Below are 20,367 nucleotides of genomic sequence, written 5' to 3'. Positions count from 1 at the left end.
TCTGTAAGGTGACTGTTACTGTATATTGTCTGTGTTCCTTTCTGGTCCATGCTGCTTTTAGGCTCTCTTTTTGCTCAGAGGACCCCTTTCAATATTTCTTGGAGGGCTGGTTTCGTGTTTGCAAATTCCTTTAGTTTTTGTTTGTCCCAGACATTTTTTTATCTCTCCTTCTATTTTCAATGACAGCCTAGCTGGATATAGTATTCTTGGCTGCATATTTTTCTTGTTTAGTGCTCTGAACATATGATGGAAGTCCATTCTGGCATGCCAGGTCTCTGAGGATAGGTCTGTTGCCAGTCTAATGTTTCTACCATTGTAGTTTACATATCTCTTCTCCTGAGCTGCTTTCAGGATTTTCTCTTTGTCTCTGAGACTCGTAAGTTTTACTATTAGATGTTGGGGTGTTGACCTATTTTTATTGATTTTGAGAGGGGTTCTATGTGCCTCCTGGATTTTGATGGCTGTTTCCTTCCCCACATTAGGGAAGTTCTCTGCTATAATTTGTTCCAATATACCTTCTGCCCCTCTTTCTCTTTCTTCTTCTTCTGGTATCCCAATTATTCTAATGTTGTTTCATCTTATTGTATCACTTATCTCTTGAATTCTGCCCTCGTGATCCAGTAGTTGTTTATCTCCTTTTTTCTCAGCTTCTTTATTTTCCATCACTTGGTCTTCTGTATTGCTAATTCTCTCTTCTGCCTCATTGATCCTAGCAGTTAGTGCCCCCCTTTTTCATTGCACCTCATTAATAGCCTTTTTGATTTTGACTTGGTTAGATTTTAGTTCTTTTATTTCTCCAGGAAGGGTTTCTCTAATAACTTCCATGCTTTTTTCAAACCCATCTAGTATCTTTAATATCATGATTCTGAACTCTAGGTCCGACATCTTACTAATGTCTGTATTGAGTAGGTCCCTGGCAGACGCTACTACCTCTTGTTCTTTTTGTTGAGGGGGATTTTTTCATCTTGTCATTTTGTCCAAAGGAGAATAGATGAATGAGAGAACGAAATGCTAACAGGTTAACCACGTCCCCAGAAAATACACTCTAAACAAATCAGAAAAGACCTGAAACCGGGGGAAAAGAAAGGGAAAGAAGGAAAAAAGAAAGAGAAAAAAAAAGAAAAAGATAAAATAAACCAAATCAGAACAAAACAAAACAAAACATAAAACAGAATATGATCAAATATGATCAGGCTAGTGCATAGATCAGTGCCACACACTAGATTTTGGGTGAATTTTTGTCTGTTAGAAGAAAGTGCCTCATAAAACTTTAAAGAAAGAAAGAATTATATATGTACAAAATAAGGGTTGATACGATGAAGGGATGGAATATGACTGTAAAGATGAAAATTATAAAAAAATTTAAAAAAGGAATAGATAAGGTGCTTGAAAAAAGAAAGAAGAGGTTTAAAAAAAAAAGAAAGGGGAAAAGAAAGAGAATGTGATCGGGCAGGAGACTAGAACAAAGGCATACACTAGAGATTTAGGGTATATTTTTATATGTTAGAAGAAAGTATATCTCAAAATTTTAAGAGAGAACAACTTTTATATATATATATATATATATATATATGCCAAAAATAAGGGTAACTAATATGAAGGGATAGAATATGACTCTAAAAGTGAAAAATAAAAATGTTTTTTTTTAAAGGGATTGATAAGATGTTGGTTGAAAAAGGGAAAAAGAAAAATTAAATGAAAAAACAGTTAAAAAAATTAACTTTGAAAGACTAATGAATCATGGTAAAAAAGCCATGAATTCTATGTGCAGTATTCCCCTAGCGCTGGAGTTCTCCCGTTCTCCTTGTTGGGTAAACTTGGTCTTGGCGGGCTGATCTTGCTGATCTTCTGGGGGAGGGGCCTGTTGCTGTGGTTCCCAAATGTTTTTGCAGGAGGCAGAATTCCTCCGCCCTTGCTGGTCCGGGCAAAGCAATCTGCTCGGGTTTGCTCTCAGGAGCTTTTGTTCCCTGCAAGCTCTGGTACAGCTTTGGAGGACGAGAGTGAATATGCTGGCCTCCCACTCTCCGCCTGGACGAGCCGAGAACTTGGGGCCCCACTACTCAGTGTGCCCCCAGAAAAACCAGTCAGGCACTCCCGTCTCTCTGGTCTCCGGCCGCACTCTGTGCTCATCTGGCCTGTGACCGAGCGTTTCTATCTCTGGCACCTGACCCCGAGTGGAGTCTCCAAACCCAGCAGATCCCTGAGGTGCGCTCCCGCGCCGCTCCTCCCGGGAGAGGAAGGGGAGTCTCCCCGGATCTGCTGCTTGTTGGGTCCCTGCTGGAGGAGCAATGGCCCAAATGTCACCGATCACAGTTTATGGCAAACCCGAGCTGACAGCCCGCGCCTTGGCTCCGTCTCTGCAGCTGGCTTTCCTGCTCTGATACCCGGGAGCTCTGCCGCACTCAGGCACCCTCAGTCTTCCTGTGACCCCGAGGGTCCTGAGACCACACTGTCCCGTGAGGGTTCCACCCCCCGCTTAGCCACTGGAGCAACGTCTCTCAGCGGAGCCAACTTCTAAAAGTTCCAATTTTGTGCTCTGCGGCTCTATCACTTGCCAGAAGCGGCCGACGGAGGCCCCCTCCCCCGCCATCTAGCCTCCTGAATATCGCTTCGGATTCACTTCTCCGCACGTCCCACCTTCCAGAAAGTGGTCGCTTTTCTGTTCAGAGTATGGGGATAGAAGGTTCATACCTCTATCTATTCTTTTCTTCGATCTCCTGTTCAGTTTGTAGGTGTTCAGAATGGTTTGATTCCTATTCAGCTGAATTCCTGAGACCAGATGAAATCCAAATCTCCTACTCCTCCGCCATCTTGCTCCCTGTTCCTCTTCTGCCCATTTCTTGATTGAATTATTCTTTGGGTGTTAAGTGTGAGATGCTCTTTATAGATTTTGGATACTAGCCCTTTATCTGATATGTCATTTGCAAATATCTTCTCCCATTCAGTTGGTTATCTTTTAATTTGGTTGACTGTTTCTTTTGCTATGCAAAAGCTTTTTATCTTGATGAAGTCCTAATAGTTCATTTTTGCCCTTGCTTCCCTTGCCTTTGGCAATGTTTCTAGGAAGAAGTTGCTGAGGCTGAGGTCGAAGAGGTTGCTGCCTGTGTTCTCCTTTAGGATTTTGATGGACTCCTGTCTCACATCTAGGTCTTTCAACCATTTGGTGTCTATTTTTGTGTGTGGTGTAAGGAAATGGTCCAGTTTCATTCTTTTGCATGGGCCTGTCCAATTTTCCCAACACAATTTGTTGAAGAGAGTGTCTTGTTTCCATTGGACATTCTTTCCTGCTTTGTCAAAGATGAGTTGACCATAGACTTGAGGGTCCATTTCTGGGCTCTCTATTCTGTTCCATTGATCTATGTGTCTGTTTTTGTGCCAGTACCATTCTGTCTTGACAATGACAGCTTTGTAATAGAGCTTGAAGTCCGAATTGTGATACCGCCAGCTTTGCTTTTCTTTTTCAACATTCCTCTGGCTATTCGGAGTCTTTTCTGGTTCCATAAAATTTTAGGATTATTTTTCCATTTCTTTGAAAAAAAGATGATGGTATTTTGAAGGGGATTGCATTCAATACGTAGATTGCTCTAGGTAGCATTGACATCTTCACAATATTTGTTATTCCAGTTCATGAACATGGAACATTTTTCCATTTCTTTGTGCCTTCCTCAATTTCTTTCATAAGTATTTTATAGTTTTCAGAGTACAGATTCTTTGTCTCTTTGGTTAGATTTATTCCTAGGTATCTTATGGTTTTGGGTGAAATTGTAAATGGGATCGACTCCTTAATTTTTTTTTTCCTCTCTCTTGTTACTGGTGTATAGGAATGCCACTGATTTCTGTGAATCAATTTTATATCCTGCCACTTGACTGAATTCCTGTATGAGTTCTAGGAGTTTGGAGGTCTAGTCTTTTGGGTTTTCCCCATAAAGTATCATATCATCTGCCAACATTAAGAGTTTGACTTCTTCTTTGCCAATTTGGATTTCTTTTTGTTGTCTGATTGCTGTGGCTAGGACTTCTAATATTATGTTGAATAGCAGTGGTGATAGTGGACATCCTTGTGCGTTCCTGACCTTAGGGCAAAAGCTCTCAGTTTTTCCCCATTGAGAATGATATTTGCTGTGGGTTTTTCATTGATGGCTTTTATGATCTTGAGGTATGAACCCTCTATCCCCATACTCTGAAGAGTTTTGATCAAGAAAGGATGCTGTATGTTGTCAAATCCTTTTCCTGCATCTATTGAGAGGATCATATGATTCTTGTTCTTTCTTTTGTTAATGTGTTGTATCACATTGATTGATTTGCGGATGTTGAACCAACCTTGCAGCCCAGGGATAAATCCCACTTGGTCATGGTGAATAATTCTTTTAATGTACTGTTGGATCCTATTAGCTAATATTTTGGTGAGAATTTTTGCATCCGTGTTCATCAAGGATATTGGTCTGTAATTCTCCTTTTTGGTGGGATCTTTGTCTGGTTTTGGGATCAAGGTCATGCTGGGCTCATAAAATGAGTTTGGAAGTTATCCTTCCATTTCTATTTTTTGGAACAGTTTCAGAAGAATAGGTATGAATTCTTCTTTAAATGTTTGGTAGAATTCCACCTGGGAAGCCATCTGGCCCTGGGCTTTTGTTTGTTTGGAGATTTTGGATGACTGCTTCAATTTCCTTAATGGTTATAGGTCTGTTCATGTATTCTCTTTCTTCCTGGTTCAGTTTTGGTAGTTGATACGTCTCTAGGAATGCATTCATTTCTTCCAGGTTACCCAGTTTTTTGGCATATAATTTCTCATAATCTGTTCTTATAATTGTTTGTATTTCTTTGGTGTTGGTTGTGATCTCGCCTCTTTCATTCATGATTTTGTTGATTTAAGTCATTTTTCTTTTTGCTAAGTCTGGCCAGGGGTTTATCAATCTTGTGAATTCTTTCACAGAACCAGCTCCTAGTTTCATTGATCTGTTCTACTGTTCTTTTGGTTTCTAGTTCATTGATTTCTGCTCTGATCTTTATTATTTCCCTTCTTCTGCTGGGTTTAGGCTTTATTTGCCCATTTTTCTCTAGCTCCTTTAGGTGTAGGGTTAGGTTGTGTATTTGAGACCTTTCTTGTTTCTTGAGAAAGGCTTGCATTGCTATATACTTTCTTCTTTAGGACTGCCTTTGCTGCATCCCAAAGATTTTGAACAGTTGTATTTTCATTTTCATTGGTTTCCATGAATTTTTTTAATTCTTCTTTAATTTCCTGGTTGACCCATTCATTCTTTAGTAGGTTGCTCTTTGGCGTCCACATATTTGCATTCTTTCCACTTTCCTCTTGTGATTGAGTTCCAGTTTCAAAGCATTGTGGTCTGAAAATATGCAGGAAAGGATCCCAATCTCTTGGTACTGGCTGAGACCTGATTTGTGACCTAGGATGTGATCTATTCTGGAGAATGTTCCATGGGCAATAGAGAAGAATGTGTATTCCGTTGCTTTGGGATGGAATGTTCTGAATATGTCTGTGAAGTCCATTTGGTCCAGTGTGTCATTTAAAGTCTTTATGTCCTTGTTGATCTTTTGTTTAGATGATTTGTCCAATTCAGTGAGGGGGGTGTTAAAGTCCCACGCTATTATAGCATTGTTGTCAATGTGTTTCTTTGCCTTTGTTATTAATTGCCCTATATATTTGGCTGCTCCCATGTTAGGGGCATAGATATTTACAATTGTTAGATCTTCTTGTTGAATAGACCCTTTAAGTATGATATAGTGCCCTTCCTCATCTCTTATTGTAGTCTTTGTTTTAAAATCTAATTTGTCTGATATAAGGATTGCCTCCCCAGCTTTCTTTTGGTGTCCATTAGTATGGTAAATGGTTTTCCACCCCCTCACTTTCAATCTGGTGGTGTCTTTGGTTCTAAAATGCATCTCTTGCAGACAGCATATCGATGGGTCTTGTTTTTTTATCCACTGTGATACCCTGTGTCTTTTGATTGGGGCATTGAGCCCATTTACATTCAGGGTAACTATTGAAAGATATGAATTTAGTGCCATTGTATTGCCTTTAAGGTGACCGTTACTGTATATTGTCTGTGTTCCTTTCTGGTCTAGGTTACTTTTAGGCTCTCTCTTTGCTTAGAGGACCCCTTTCAATATTTCTTGGAGGGCTGGTTTCGTGTTTGCGAATTCCTTTATTTTTTGTTTGTCCCAGAAGCTTTTTATCTCTCCTTCTATTTTCAATGACAGCCTACCTGGATATAGTATTCTTGGCTGCATATTTTTCTCATTTATTGCTCTGAATATATCATGCCCCTCCTTTCTGGCCTGCCAGGTCTCTGTGGATAGCTCTGCTGCCAATCTAATGTTTCTACCATTGTAAGTTACCTATCTCTGAACTGCTTTCAAGATTTTCTCTTTGTCTCTGAGACTTTTAAGTTTTACTATTAGATGTTGGGGTGTTGACCTATTTTTATTGATATTCAGGGGGGTTCTCTTGGCCTCCTGGATTTTGATGCCTGTTTCCTTCCCCACATTAGGGAAGTTCTCTGCTATAATTTGTTCCAATATACCTTCTGCCCCTCTCTCTCTTTCTTCTTCTTCTGGGATCCCAATTATTCTAATGTTGTTAATCTTATGGTATTGCTTATCTCTCGAAATCTGCCCTCGTGATCCAGTAGTTGTTTGTCTCTCTTTTTCTCAGCTTCTTTATTTTCCATCATTTGGTCTTCTATATCACTGCTTCTCTCTTCTGCCTCATTGATCCTAACAGTTACCACTCCCATTTTTGATTGCACCTCATTAATAGCCTTTTTGATTTCGACTTGGTTAGATTTTAGTTCTTTTATTTCTCCAGAAAGGGTTTTTCTGATAACTTCCATGTTCTTTTCAAGCCCAGTAGTATCTTTAAAATCATGATTCTGAACTCTAGGTCTGACATTGTACTATTGTCAGTATTGAGTAGGTCCCTGGCAGTTGGTACTACCTCCTGTTCTTTTTGCTGAGGTGATTTTTTTCATCTTGTCCTTTTGTCCAGAAGAGAATAGTTGAATGAGAGAATAAAATGCTAACAGGTTAACAACGTCCCCAGAAATTATACTCTAAACAAATCAGAAAAGATCTTCCAGAAAGTGGTCGCTTTTCTGTTCAGAGAGTTTTTGCTATTCTTTTCTCCGATCTCCTGTTGTGTTCGTAGGTGTTCAGAATTATTTGATCTGTATCCAGCTGAATTCCTGAGATCAGATGAAATCCAGGTCTCCTACTCCTCCGCCATCTTCCTCCACCCTCTCGAATATGCATTTCTGATAGACTCTGAGTTCCACTTCTTGGGAAATCAGAATTTCCCCCACCAAGGCCAATTTATGCATTTTCTCTTTCCTTAATGAAGTTGTTTCTTCAATACGTAGTTTATGAGGTCTCCACTATACAGTGCTGTGGTACAAAGGCGAATTGGAGAGCTAAGCCATCTGCTTTCATTCTGCTAATTTAAAATAGCAGTGATTCCAGAAAGAAATGAACCCAATAACTGATATAAAATAGTATGAGGCAGGGATCGAGTTATTTTAGGTAAAATGAGTGGCAGAGGCCTCTGAAGAATGCTGTTAGCTGACCAGAGACATGAACAGTAGGAAACATCCTGTAAAGGTCTAGATCCCAGCAGAGTAATAGCATTTGCAAAGGCCCTGAGGAGAGAAGGGGCTTTGCATCATCTAGGACTGTAAAGAAAGGCCTGTATGGCTGATGCACAATGAATCTTTTAGGGGCTACAGTTAGAGAAATAGTGAGGGTGTAGTCATTGCTGGGCATTGTGGTCCCTGGCACGGAGTTTGGGGTTTCTTCCACTGCTCTAGGAGCCCCTGGAGTGGACTCAGTAGGGGAGTACCACACATCTGACTTGTGTCATCAAAAGTCCCCTTCTTCTGTGCTGAAAATGGATGATGGTAAAGTTCACAGGAATAGGGACATTTAATATCAAAGAGGCTGTCACAGTGGACTAGAAAAAATGAGATGCTATAAATTTAAGGTTAAAGTCACAGAGGTGGAGAGAAGGGGTGGTGCAAGGTGCTCAGCTAAGTGACTTTGACAATGACCAGTGTCTACAAGTTCAAAGTCAAATGGAAGCCTATGAAGGCAGTGTACTGTGGGTGGGAAGTTGCTTGTTGTTTTTGCTCACTGGGGTCTGGGTTAACTGTTCTTAAGCCAATGTGCACATCCATGGAAATGACAATTGAGTATGTGGATGGTGGGTGTGGGGCGAGGTCTTCCCTGCTGCAGTGGGAGTTCACAGATCAGCAAGGGTGGAGGTTAGAATGGAAGGTACATGGTCAGGAGACAGCGCGCATGCCAGATAGCAACTAAGCAGTGATAATGAGGCAGGCGGGCCACTTTGATGTCAGTGGGGACATAGAACCCATTTCCCAAAGTGCAATTGTTTCCAGATTAAAGGTTATCATTAACTGGGATCTTGGCAGTTTCCTCTAGGGGACAACTCTATAGAACTGAGTCCTACTGGTTGACAAGGTTTCTAGGATGAGAAGGAAGTATGGGGTCTGAGTCAGAGAGCAGCCTCCATCCTGGATCCACCCCCCCCCCACCTGCTCATCTCTCTTACCTGCCCCGCAGGATCCTGTGGGGATTCAGGGACCTAGCACCTTGTGTCCCTGTACACACCATTTAATTACTGCTCATTCCCCTCCTCCTCAGCCCAAAAATTACATTTAAATAGTTACGTTGATATATGTATATACACAAAAAGATTTTAAAACAAAATAGAATCAACCTTAATATTATATATTAATTTTATCCACACACTGTTTCCTTGTTATGATGGAATTATTTAGAACAAAGGTGTTCAGAAATTAGAAAAACTTGAAGATCGTTATATATGTTATATATATATATATAGTTTAAATAAATGCTATCCTATAGATAGTACTTGACAGAGAAACATGCTTTACATTTCCCAAAAGATGCTCTTTTTATTAAAGCTTGAGCTATTAATATGAATTCAATCATGAAAACAGCTTTTAGTTTCAAATGAATATGAAAATCATAAATTAGTAATATACTAACACCTGGTAAGCTGAAACTGCTTATGTCCGTAACTTTAATTTAAAACTATTTTTAGAAGGTAACTGCCAGCACATAAAAGAAAAATTAAATCAGGTTAGACTGACAGTCAAGAATTCATTAATTAGAAATAACACATAATGCCACATGGCTTTATAAATTGTTGAATATTTTTATTATTTTTCTATACAAATAACTTAAAATTAGAAGTGATTTTAAAGTTGAATATTAATAAAACCCAAATTTTCTATCTAAATAAAATTATAGAACCATCATTTTAAATTACATTCATTTTCTTTAATAGGCATTTAATATATTTGATTTGAATAACTCAAATGTATATATTTCTATGCAATTTATAAGAAATGTGTGTGTGTGGACATGAGTATAGGCATATAGGCATAAAGGTCCTAATTTAAGAAAATAAAAAGGCAATAAAGTAATGCCCAGAGCCTGAAAGGGAAAGCGGCTGATGAAGGAAGCTGTCTCTTAGAATGTCTGGAAAGTACCTTCATGTATGTGATCCAGTCTTTGTATTTTATAGGTCACTTGTGTTGTCATGTTTTATTTTAGTCTTTGGATCTTACGGTTATTGCTTTGAGTGCTGGTTTATCTCTTTAACATTATTCCTGCTATAATCTTCTTCCTACAGGTAACTTGCTATTTTTCTAAGTCCCTGCTAATAGCATGCACATTATTGAGGTTCCTTCTGAAAAAGTTGTACACTCTTATGTTTGAGCCCTGACTGCACCTGCGGAGTGGCTTGCTCTCCTTCAGGCTCGGCTGGCTCTTCACCTCCTGTTCAGTTCAGCGTTTTGACTCAAGCATCAGGCGCTTGTCAGATTGCTCCAAGCCAGTTACCTTCCACCTGCTGTTATCACTTTCCATTGATTAGCACTAATGCAGCACTGTCTTAAATTATCGTGTCCTTGAAACATTTTATCGGTGCATATCCTGTATAGCTCCTAATCTTTCCATCTGCCTAGTCCTGCAAGGATCATCTTCCTTTAGTAAAGTTGGAAAAAATAGGAGACTGTTTCCCCGTTTGTTCTGAAGCTAGTTTGTGCTACAGCTGCATGGCCACAGTCTCCACTCCTCTGAGCTGGGCCCCCAGCTCTCTTGCCCCACCCCACCTCTCCAGGCCAGGTTGGCAGTAATGAGGGTACCACCTGGACAAAGAACACATTCCCCTCCTTTCCCACCACCTTCTTTGTTACCTGCATGCAATACCTGAAAGATTTCTGTAGCAGCTCTTCTTGTAAACCTAAAGGTAGTTCAGGTAAAATGCTAGAAGTAAAAAACACCTTAACACTCGGTGTTAAACATGGCTAGTCCCAGATCCCATGATGGAAAAAAAAAAAAAAAAAAGGAAAGGAAGGAAGGAAAGAATAGTTAGACCTTCATGGGGGTCTAACGGAGCTTGGCTGAGACCAGCCTCAGGAATCGATCTCAGCTTGAGAGAGCTGCCTTGTCTCAGGTGACACCTGTCCAGGGAGCAGCCCACATCTAACACTGGGCTGTGCTGCTGGGAAGGCTCTGGTCTCTCTAATTTGAGGCAACACTGAGCCAGCTCAACCCCAGGGCTCCCTACGGGATGGGCTGAGGCCTTTGTCATGACTGCAGTGCAGTTCATTTCCTTTTTCTGCTCAGTCCTGCTTCCTTTCCTCCCCAGGAGGTGTATCCTGCAAAGCCCTTCCAGGTGAGCCTGCTCCCAAAGCTCTGTGACAAGCATCGCTCCCAGGGAATGGGGCTGTAGCTTTGATCACTTCACTGGAGAAACAGATGAGGCCAAGATTAAGTTATGCTTCCAGTGACTCCGCTCATCAGTGGTAGAATCACAGTGAAAAGGAAGCTGCCTGATCCCTGGCAACTCTCTTCCCCATCTGGAAGAGACCCTGGGCTCAGAATATGGCTCTGTAATTATATCAAGCTGAGCCTCTCTTATAGTCAAAAACCGTAGAGTTTGGAATATAAGAAAGTTGAGTGAGTGTTCCTTTTTTTTAAAATTTTATTATGTTAATCACCATATGTTACATCATTAGTTTTTGATGTAGTGTTTCATGGTTAATTGTTTGCGTAGAACACCCAGTGCTCCATGCAGAACGTGCCCTCTTTAATACCCATCACCAGGCTAGCCCCTCCCCCCTCCCCTCTAGAACCCTCAGTTTGTTTCGCAGAGTCCATCGTCTCTCAGGGTTCATCTCCCCCTCCGATTCCCTCCCCTTCATTTTTCCCTTCCTACTATCTTCTTTTTTTTTTTAACATATAATGTATTTTTTCAGAGGTACCGATCCATGATTCAACAGTCTTACACAATTCACAGCACTCACCATAGCACATACCTCCCCAATGTCTATACCCAGCCACCCCATCCCTCCCAACCCCCACCACTCCAGCAACACTCAGTTTGTTTCCTGAGATTAAGAATTCCTCGTATCAGTGAGGTCATATGATACATGTCTTTCTCTGATTGACTTATTTCGCTCATCATAATACCCTCTAGTTCCATCCACTTTGCTGCAAATGGTAAGATTTTGTGGGGGGGTTTTGATGGCTACATAATATTCCATTGTGTATATATACCACATCTTCTTTATCCATTCATCTGTCGATGGACATCTTGGCTCTTTCCATAGTTTGGTTATTTTGGACATTGCTGCTAAACACAGCAGGCAAAGAGAAATAATAAAGATCAGAGCAGAAATCAATGAAATAGAAACCAAAACATCAGTAGAACAAATCAACAAAATGAGTGGGTGTTTCTGTAGCTTGTTTTAAAGAGTGTGCTAAGGAAATGGTAAATGAGTACCACATTCAGTTTAATCTTTAAACTTTGCATTAATTTTCTAGGATGCTCAGTCAGATTTCCCCTTGGTATTTACATTTTTCAATTTGCAGGAAGAAGCATTGAGAAAGACAAAAGAACTTCCATGCATTTGAAATACTGGCTTTTGTGCAACATCTTAAACTTTTACACTGGATGAGTCATCCTACTTCTTGCTGTGTTTTTACTATTAAGATGGAAAAGAAAATGGGATGCCACAGAGGGAGACAGACAGTGGGTTAGAGAGAGTAAGAACCCACTTCTTGGTTCTTCAGCTTTTGTTTTGTTTTGTTTTTGTTTTTTGTTGTATTAAACTATCCCCACATGATTTCTAACATTATTATTTTTTTTTTCTTAAAAGCTTCTCAATTACTTCAACACTATTGTGACATGATAATATCCTAGGGTTCACAGAAGTGTGGGCTCACCTGTCTTCCCTCAGCCAAGTTCCTCAACCTCTCTGGTCTCACCTTCTTTGCAGATACAGTTGGAATGATGCCTGTTTTGGATAGTTGAGAGGATTAACGATAGCATATAAAGCATTTCCTGTCTCCAGGCTCATGTTTGGCTTTTCTAGAGGTCTGCTTGACATAGAGACATAGAGACCTTTCCTTGTTCAGAGCTTCACAACGTCTTCCTCTCATGGGACTTTGTACAAGATTCTGCGTGGGTTCTGAGGACACTGTGCTATATGGACTTGGGTACTCACGCACTACCTCCCAGATTGCAAGCCACCTCCGGAGCGGGATTTGTGGCATCTTCACACTGCAGCCTCATCACTAATCACAACTTGGAACGCAATGAGGACTTCTTGGAGGTGGGGGGTGTGAAATATATTGACATTATCTTTTAATAGTGTTATGGTATTTTTGTCTTCAATGTTTATTTGTTTGAGTTAATTGGCTTTCTCTTCTCCAGTTACTCTTGATGGAGGCCTAAGAGATTTGTTTAAGATCTTTCTTCTTTTAGATTATAAATGCTGCATGCTATAAATTTCCATCTAAGCATAGTTTTTGATGCATCCCACAACTGCAATGTGCCATTTTACCATTTTCTACCTGCTCAAATATTTTCAAATATCCCTTGTGACTTCTTGTTGAAGAATTAATTAGAAGGTGATTGCAAGGGCTGTGCAAGCCTGCTATATCCTGACTGATTTTCTGTACACTTGCTCATTCAATTACAAGGCTCATGTGGAAATCTCCAGCTGTAATTTTGTTTAATACATTCTTTTTCCTGCAGTTCTACCAGTATTTACATCATGTGCTTTGGAACTTTGTTATTAAGCGCATACATGTTTAGGACTGCTGTGTTCACTCTTTTATCATCATAAAATAAGCTTCTTCATTCCTGGTAAGATTCTTTGCATTAAAACTGTTGTGTGTGCTATTAACATAGCAACTTGAGTGTGCTTTTGCTGAATGTTACTGTTCTTTTGGTTATGCTTACCATCATTTTGCTTCTATTTGTGTCTTTATATTTCAAGTGTGTTTCTTAAAGTCAGCTTGACTTTGGACATTGATTTTATTCTTCAGTCTCACCATCTCTACCTGTTTTGCTTTCCTATGTTTAGTTAACATATCCAATCTTTACTTGCTTGAGCACATGGTGTACAATTATTATACCTATTTTAATGTCACCTACTAATTGAACCACCTGTGTCACTTCTGGCTAAGTTTTTTTTTTTTTCCCCCCTTCATTATGGATTGTATTTTCTTGCTTTTTTGCAAGCTTAGTAATTCTTGACTGGACGCCAGACCTGGGGAATCTTACTTTGGTGGGTGTGGGATATTTTTGTATTCCCCAAAGTTTTCTTGAGTTTTCTTTTTTGGATGTGGTTCAATTTCTTGTACTGTCTGTCCTTACAGGGATTGCTTTTGAAGACTGGATGAAGGGTGAGGGAAGTTGAGAGTCTGGGGTGACCATTTTAAGTAGATGGTCACTCACCTACCGTCTATGTAGGTGGTGGGCCTGGTTATGTGACCCAGAGAGGGAGTGCTAGGCACCTCGCTAGCCTCACCCTACTCTGATCTTGTGCTTGTAAGATTTCTAAGAAGTGACGTAGGCAGCACTTACTCTAGAGTGATTTTCTTCTCCCACCCCTGAGGTTTCTCAGTACTCTATTCTCTGCCCAGTGAGTGATGAAGATTTCTGCTCTGACTGCTGGGGACAGGCAGTCTTCTCAGCTCCGTGAGCATTCTGGGCACTATTACCTGTGATTTTTGATCATTCTTTCACTAGCCTTGGGTAATTGTCCTTACATACATGGATCAGTACTCACCTGGAATGCAACAGGGTCCTCGGCCAGTCTCTGGGGGCTTCCTTCTGCCTGTGATTTTTAGCTTCCTTGACCCGCCCACATTCTTGTCTCTGTGTCCTTATTCAGGAAGACTGCTGGGTCAGCCTGGGTTTCCATGCCCTGTGCCTGAGCATGCAAGTGTCTCCATGCAACAAAGCCAGAGAAATGGTAGGGACTCTCATTTATTTCCCATCTCTCAGGGATCATGTTCCAGCACTGCGTAATGTCCAGTGCTTTGAGGGCTGTTTTTTTTTTTTTTTTTCATAAATTTAGACTTTTTTTTCTTTAACTTGACTAAGGCAGGAAGGTAAATCCAACCCTTGATGCTCCAACTTAGCCAAAAGAGGAAGTGTTCTAGTCAGTTTTTAATCCTTCTTTATTTGAATTACCAAATGAGCCATGACTGAGAAAGAGTTTGTAGGTGTTTCCTAGAATTGATTAACAGGAGAGGAAGAATGAAGGGGAGTAAGTCAGAGGGGGAGAGGAACCATGAGAGATGATGGACTCTGAAAAACAAACTGAGGGTTCTAGAGGGGAGGAGGGTAGGGGGATGGGTTAGCCTGGTGATGGGTATTAAAGAGGGCACATTCTGCATGGAGCACTGGGTGTTATGAACAAACAATGAATCATGGAACACTACATCAAAAACTAATGATCTAATATATGGTGATTAACATAACAATAAAAAATTTTAAAAAAAGAAGAAAAAAAAAGAATTGATTTAATCGAATTTGTTAACCACCCCTCATGGTATTTAGTGTGATATTAATCTCTGGAATGGACATGTTACCCTCGTTGCATGAATATCATGTGCTAGCCAGCAGAGTGGTATTTGGAATGAGGCAAAGGTCATTCTGAGCAGGTTTTGAGTTGTTGCTAGTTACCTTGCTCTCATTAAAGGAATGTGTATGAGGACTTGTGGTCATATTTGTTTAAATTTCCTTTGCAGATATTAGGACTACTTCACCTTATCTTTACATAAATATTGAGACATTTGTAATCAACTGAACATCCATTTGTTGAATATAAACTTCACTTTAGAGAGGAAGAAAGAAAAATTGTCATAAAAATGATTTTTAAGTTAATGACCATGTCTATAATCTGTGTGGCGGGAGTATATGCAAATGGACCTGATAAAATTAATGTACATGTCATTTCCTTTTTGAGGATTCCATGACAATTGAAAAGTACATCTTGTGTTGTTCCTTATTGCTATGCTCTTTTTGTATGTCAATCACTTATGAATTTTCAACCTTTGATATTATCAGGCATCCGTGTGTCTGTGATTGTTTCCCAGATTGACTCCTGGGCTCTCTGGTCTTACCCTTAAATTTTGGGCATTTTTCTGTTGAGTTGAATGATTGTCCCACTCCTTAATTTGGGGTATTCCAGAGGATTTAACGGTGGGCTCCCAACCTCTTTTCCTTCAGCTCCTTCCACACTTACTTCCCCAGTCAGAAGAAACTTAGCGACTTTTCTGGTCCTTCTTTTCTTGTTGACGCTAGAGTATGCCCATGGACACAATCCACAGGTTTTAAATCAAAGAGCATAGTATGTTCAGAACAAAAATTATCTTTTTGCATCGTTGGCCATCATGGTCATATTTACGCATTCTCTTGTGCTGGGTCACCATCTATAAATTCTTCCTAAGCTTGCTGCTTCCTCCTCAATAGGTAACTCTTCATTTTTTATATAACTCTTTTTGTACTAATTTTACAGTAATTTATACCTGGATTAATGCCTGTGTTGTTTGGGATGGCAAAGGACCAGTTGCTGCAGCTCCAGATTAGAAAAATTTAGACAACATCTGCCTTTGACTTGAAAATAGAAGACCATGAGGGGTGCCTGGATGACTCATTTGGTTGAGCATCCAACTCTTGATTTCAGTTCAGGTCTTGATCCTGGCGTCATGAGTTCAAGCCTCGTGTTGGGTGGATCCATGGTGGATGTGAGCCTACTTAAAAAAAAAAAAAAAAAAAGGAAGACCATCAAAGGATCCAATGCACAAAGTTAAGTGATATAATAACCCACATTATTATATCAAGCAAAGCTCCATTGAGAACACTATAGATTTGAAGACAATTTATTATTTCTTTTGATGTTGACATGTTCATAAGAAGGTTTATTGTAGTGGTGAAGAGTAGAACTTTTGGATCCATCATGTGCAAATTCTACCACCAGTACTTCCAGCTGTGTGGTCATGGAGAAATTACTTTTCTGTGCCACAGTATCTTCCTTCATTTCCTTCTTTATTATTATCCTATAAAAATAGGATAATAATAGTACTCATTTCATACATACTGTTAATATATATAAACCACTTAAAGACGTGTCTAGCTCATAGTATGTGCTGTATAAGCATTACTGTTATTATAATAAAGCAGGAATAGTAAAGTAGAATTAATATAACTAAAAATAGAACTGGGATGTCTTCCTCCTTGGTTTCCCATTTTAATGATAATATTTGCTCCCATTGACTTTTTCTAGCTTTATTGTTTCTGAAGTTGGGATATATTAGAAGCACTGTATAATTGTAAATTTCTATTATTTCCCTAAAACTTCCATGGTGCTTTAGAACTGGGGTAAATAAGAATTGTGAATGTATATTGGTCCCTCCTTCTGTTTCAGACCTCCTGTTTACTGTTCAATCTGCGTTATTTCATTTATGTTTCACACACACCCATCCATAAGTTTTACTTGCCATCCCCCCTTTCAAGACACAGAAACTGAGATTTAAGTCATTTGCCTAATATTACAGTCCATTTCTTTTTTTTTTTTAAGATTTTTTTTTTTTTAATTTATTTGAGACAGAGAGAATGAGAGAGAGAGAGAGAGCACATGAGAGGGGGGAGGGTCAGAGGGAGAAGCAGACTCTCTGCCGAGCAGGGAGCCTGATGTGGGGCTCGATCCAGGGACTCCTGGATCATGACCTGAGCCGAAGGCAGTCGCTTAACCAACTGAGCCACCCAGGCCCCCTATTACAGTCCATTTCTGAAGCAGAAACACAAGTCTGTCTGATAGCCCATCTCCTTACCATAACCCACCATGCAATATACTCCCCTTGCTGTGTATTCACTTGTTAAAACTGTTTCCCTTAGAGATGACCTTTCCTTTCTAATCTGGCCAAATCTTACTACTTCCCACCTTGAAATATACATAAAACTCACATTGTCTTTTAATTCACTCCTAGAGGTCCTGTCATTTTTCACAAAGTAATAGTATTCATGCAGCATTTCTCCCTCACTCTTCCTCCACCATGAAGAAAATAACTCTGGAAAAGGAGGCATTAGGTTATTGCTGTCTCCTAAGCAATCCTTGTGGTCTTTCTCATGCCACTACCCTCTCTCCCTCCTCTTGCTTTAGCAACCGTCCACGATTTAGAGGGTCCGTACTGAGAATAGACATCAGGTGTCAAGATTTGAAAATCCAATTTTTAAAGTGTTACTGAAAATTAGATGTCCCTATTTTTCTAATCCTTCCCCAAGGCTGTGAGAGGGGGCACAGAGCAAACAGTCCATGGACACCCACATCTCATCTTAGTTTACATTTCAAGTGTTGTATGTCATGTGGTATTTGAAGTTTTATTTCCTTAAGCTGCAGGGAGACTCCTGGAAAGGCAAAGTGTAAACTAATTGTCTGACATACACCCTCTGGGACCCGGTTTCCCAATGATTGCACCCAGGGGCATTTCATTGATTGTGCACAAGCTGTGAAAAATGCTACCTCTCCGCTGATGAATTTCAAAATTCTGTTCACCAGCCTTTTGTCCCGTTCATAATGAATATGAATGCTGTATTGTATTTCAGCATTGTGTTTTTGTTTTTCTCCTGGAAAAGGAGTTGATGTGACATCCATTTCATCACTTAAACAGTTGTGGTAAAGGTTGCTGTGAAAGCCTAATGAAGTCCCTGAGTTGTGACCACATGCACTTGCCAAATCAAATGCGTTATGGAGGGAATTTCCGTGAGTGTAATTAGAATGGCAGCCTGTGTTTCAAGCCCTTGGTGTACAAACTTGGCTTCATGCGGTCTGGTGGAATGAGACCTGCCTTGAGAAGGAAGAACTGTGCCCAGAGCTCCTTTCAAGAAATGCTTTCTCATTACCAAATGTATGCATTGGGTGCTAAATTCCCATTACCCAAATAAGAATTTCTTTCTTAAAGCATCCATGGGAAAGAGTGCAAATTACTTCAAGGAAGGATTTAAGGGAATTAAAATTAGAGTTCAAGTCAATTCAATAAGTATTTACTAAATACTTAATGTGTACTCATTACCATGGGAGACACAAAGGGACATTCACTATCTTCAGGGAAACTGGGTAAAAAATTAGTTAAAATGAAATTCGCAGAGATGCCATTCGGATTGAGTTTATGTTAAATTAGTCTTTCCCAGCCCCTGGATTTTTGTGTGTTGGCAAGTTTTACATGTCTTTGTCTTAAATCTTTGCATAGACCTATTACTATTTTCATCCATTTTTTAACAATTTAGGGTATTTTGATAATGGTTAAATGAATTTAATAATGCTTTTATAATGTGTGCATTTTTGCTATTTTGTTGTTTGCAACTGAAAGTGAATCTTTTCATTCATCCTTAGTTATTTCTATTTCCTCACTGGCATTGTTCACATTAAAATTTTGTTGTTTTTTTCTAAAATCAAGTTGAATGACAACAAAAATACTCATTCCCAAATCATAAATTTATAACTCGTCCTACCAACCAGTGACTTGAAACTTTAAAAGTTAGTGTTTATCACTTTTTTCCCATTTGCTAAGTTATTTTGCCTTAAAAAAAATGGTAATTCATTTTAACCCTCCGAGTCTTATTTACATGTTTATATAAATGCGGTAAAAAGTGGCTTAAAGTGACAATTTGTTGCTGATTCATTGTTTCTAAAATGTCACTTTATTCTGTTGGTTCTTGAACACTCATTAGCTTTTTTTCTGTTCTCGTCAAGCTATAGACTATGTGAGTCTGGTGCATTATCTAGAAGGATACATGAGATACTTTATATAAATACTCATATTTACCAGTTCGTCGAGCAAATATACATTTAGCGAGTTCCTGCTGAGAGCTAGACATTATTCTAGACGATATGTACACAGAGATGGAAGACCAATTCAAGATTCACTTTGGGGGCTAGTGGTTGCAACACTAGTCCAATGACAGAGTCACACAGAGAGGGTAGTTTGAAACTTGCATTGTCTCATTTCAATCTTCACACTGTACCCTATGGCATAAATACTTATGAAGACACATTTTTAGTAGATTCACTGAGCTAATAAGAGCAAAAGAAGAGTCTTAAATCTGCTTCTCTTTCCATTCTGTTTTATTGTCAGTTGAAAACAAAGCCATGCAAATAATAACTGTTGAGTGAACATTTTACAAATTTGAGTGCAATTGTCAAGATGTTAAAATAAAGACAAACTCTGTGGAAAAGAACAAAAAAGGAGATCTTTATACTAGTCTAAGGTGCCAGGGAACAGTTTACAGAAGTAGGGGAGCCTGGTGCGGCCCAGACACAGAGATGCTCATCTCCACCCATGGCTTTAATAGGCATGATTGGCACTAACAGCCACCGTCTCCCTGGAAATCTGAAGCTGCACCTCAAAAAGATCCTTTACATCATCTACACCATTTGAGCTATGATGTTCATTGTAGGCACAGGTACACCTTCCATTTACTCTTTTTTTTTTTTTTTTTTTTCCTGTGGGGGTTAAGCACTTTGAAAGTCTATATTGCAGATTGCTCTCCTAGCTTGATAATCCAGAATGACAAAATTGTTTTTCTTTCTGGATGCCAAATTTTTGTTTCCAAATACTGCATCAACTCTCTTAAAAGTTTTAAGGCATGGATGTTTTCTTTTCAGAGGCCCACTTTGGGAGATCCTTGTTTTCAGGAATGATTTTTCTTTTTTTTTTCCCCTTAAATATTTTGAAGTCCATGCAATTCCACACTTCCTAGCAATATGATTGCACAGCCAAGTTTGACCTGTGACATCTCCTTCACTTTTCTTTCAGTGTAGTAAATAGGTATTAAATAGACAGAATGATGTTTGCCCATGCAGCGGCAACATTGTGTGAAATCTTTCATATTGTATTTTTGTTACTCTGGTCTTTCTATACAAAAGACAATTATGCTATCTGTGCTAAAGCTAATCATTAAAAATGATTTCTTGCTATTTTCAATAGATAAGTGGATAGAAAATT

At 39.4% G+C, this 20,367-nt stretch overlaps 1 protein-coding gene across 1 annotated transcript in view; it reads left to right on the top strand.

Moving 5' to 3' along the window:
- Positions 1-20,367, top strand: part of CSMD1 (CUB and Sushi multiple domains 1) — a 1,681,733-nt gene that overhangs the window by 608,887 nt on the left and 1,052,479 nt on the right. The window lies entirely within an intron of this gene.

This window comes from Eumetopias jubatus, unplaced genomic scaffold (genome assembly GCF_037043125.1).
Source record: "Eumetopias jubatus isolate StellerSeaLion01/CBP00866 unplaced genomic scaffold, mEumJub1_p1.0 scaffold_2, whole genome shotgun sequence".
NCBI lineage: Eukaryota > Metazoa > Chordata > Mammalia > Carnivora > Otariidae > Eumetopias > Eumetopias jubatus.
Note: the sequence above shows the minus strand (reverse complement) of the source record. Positions and strands in the feature narration are given on the sequence as shown.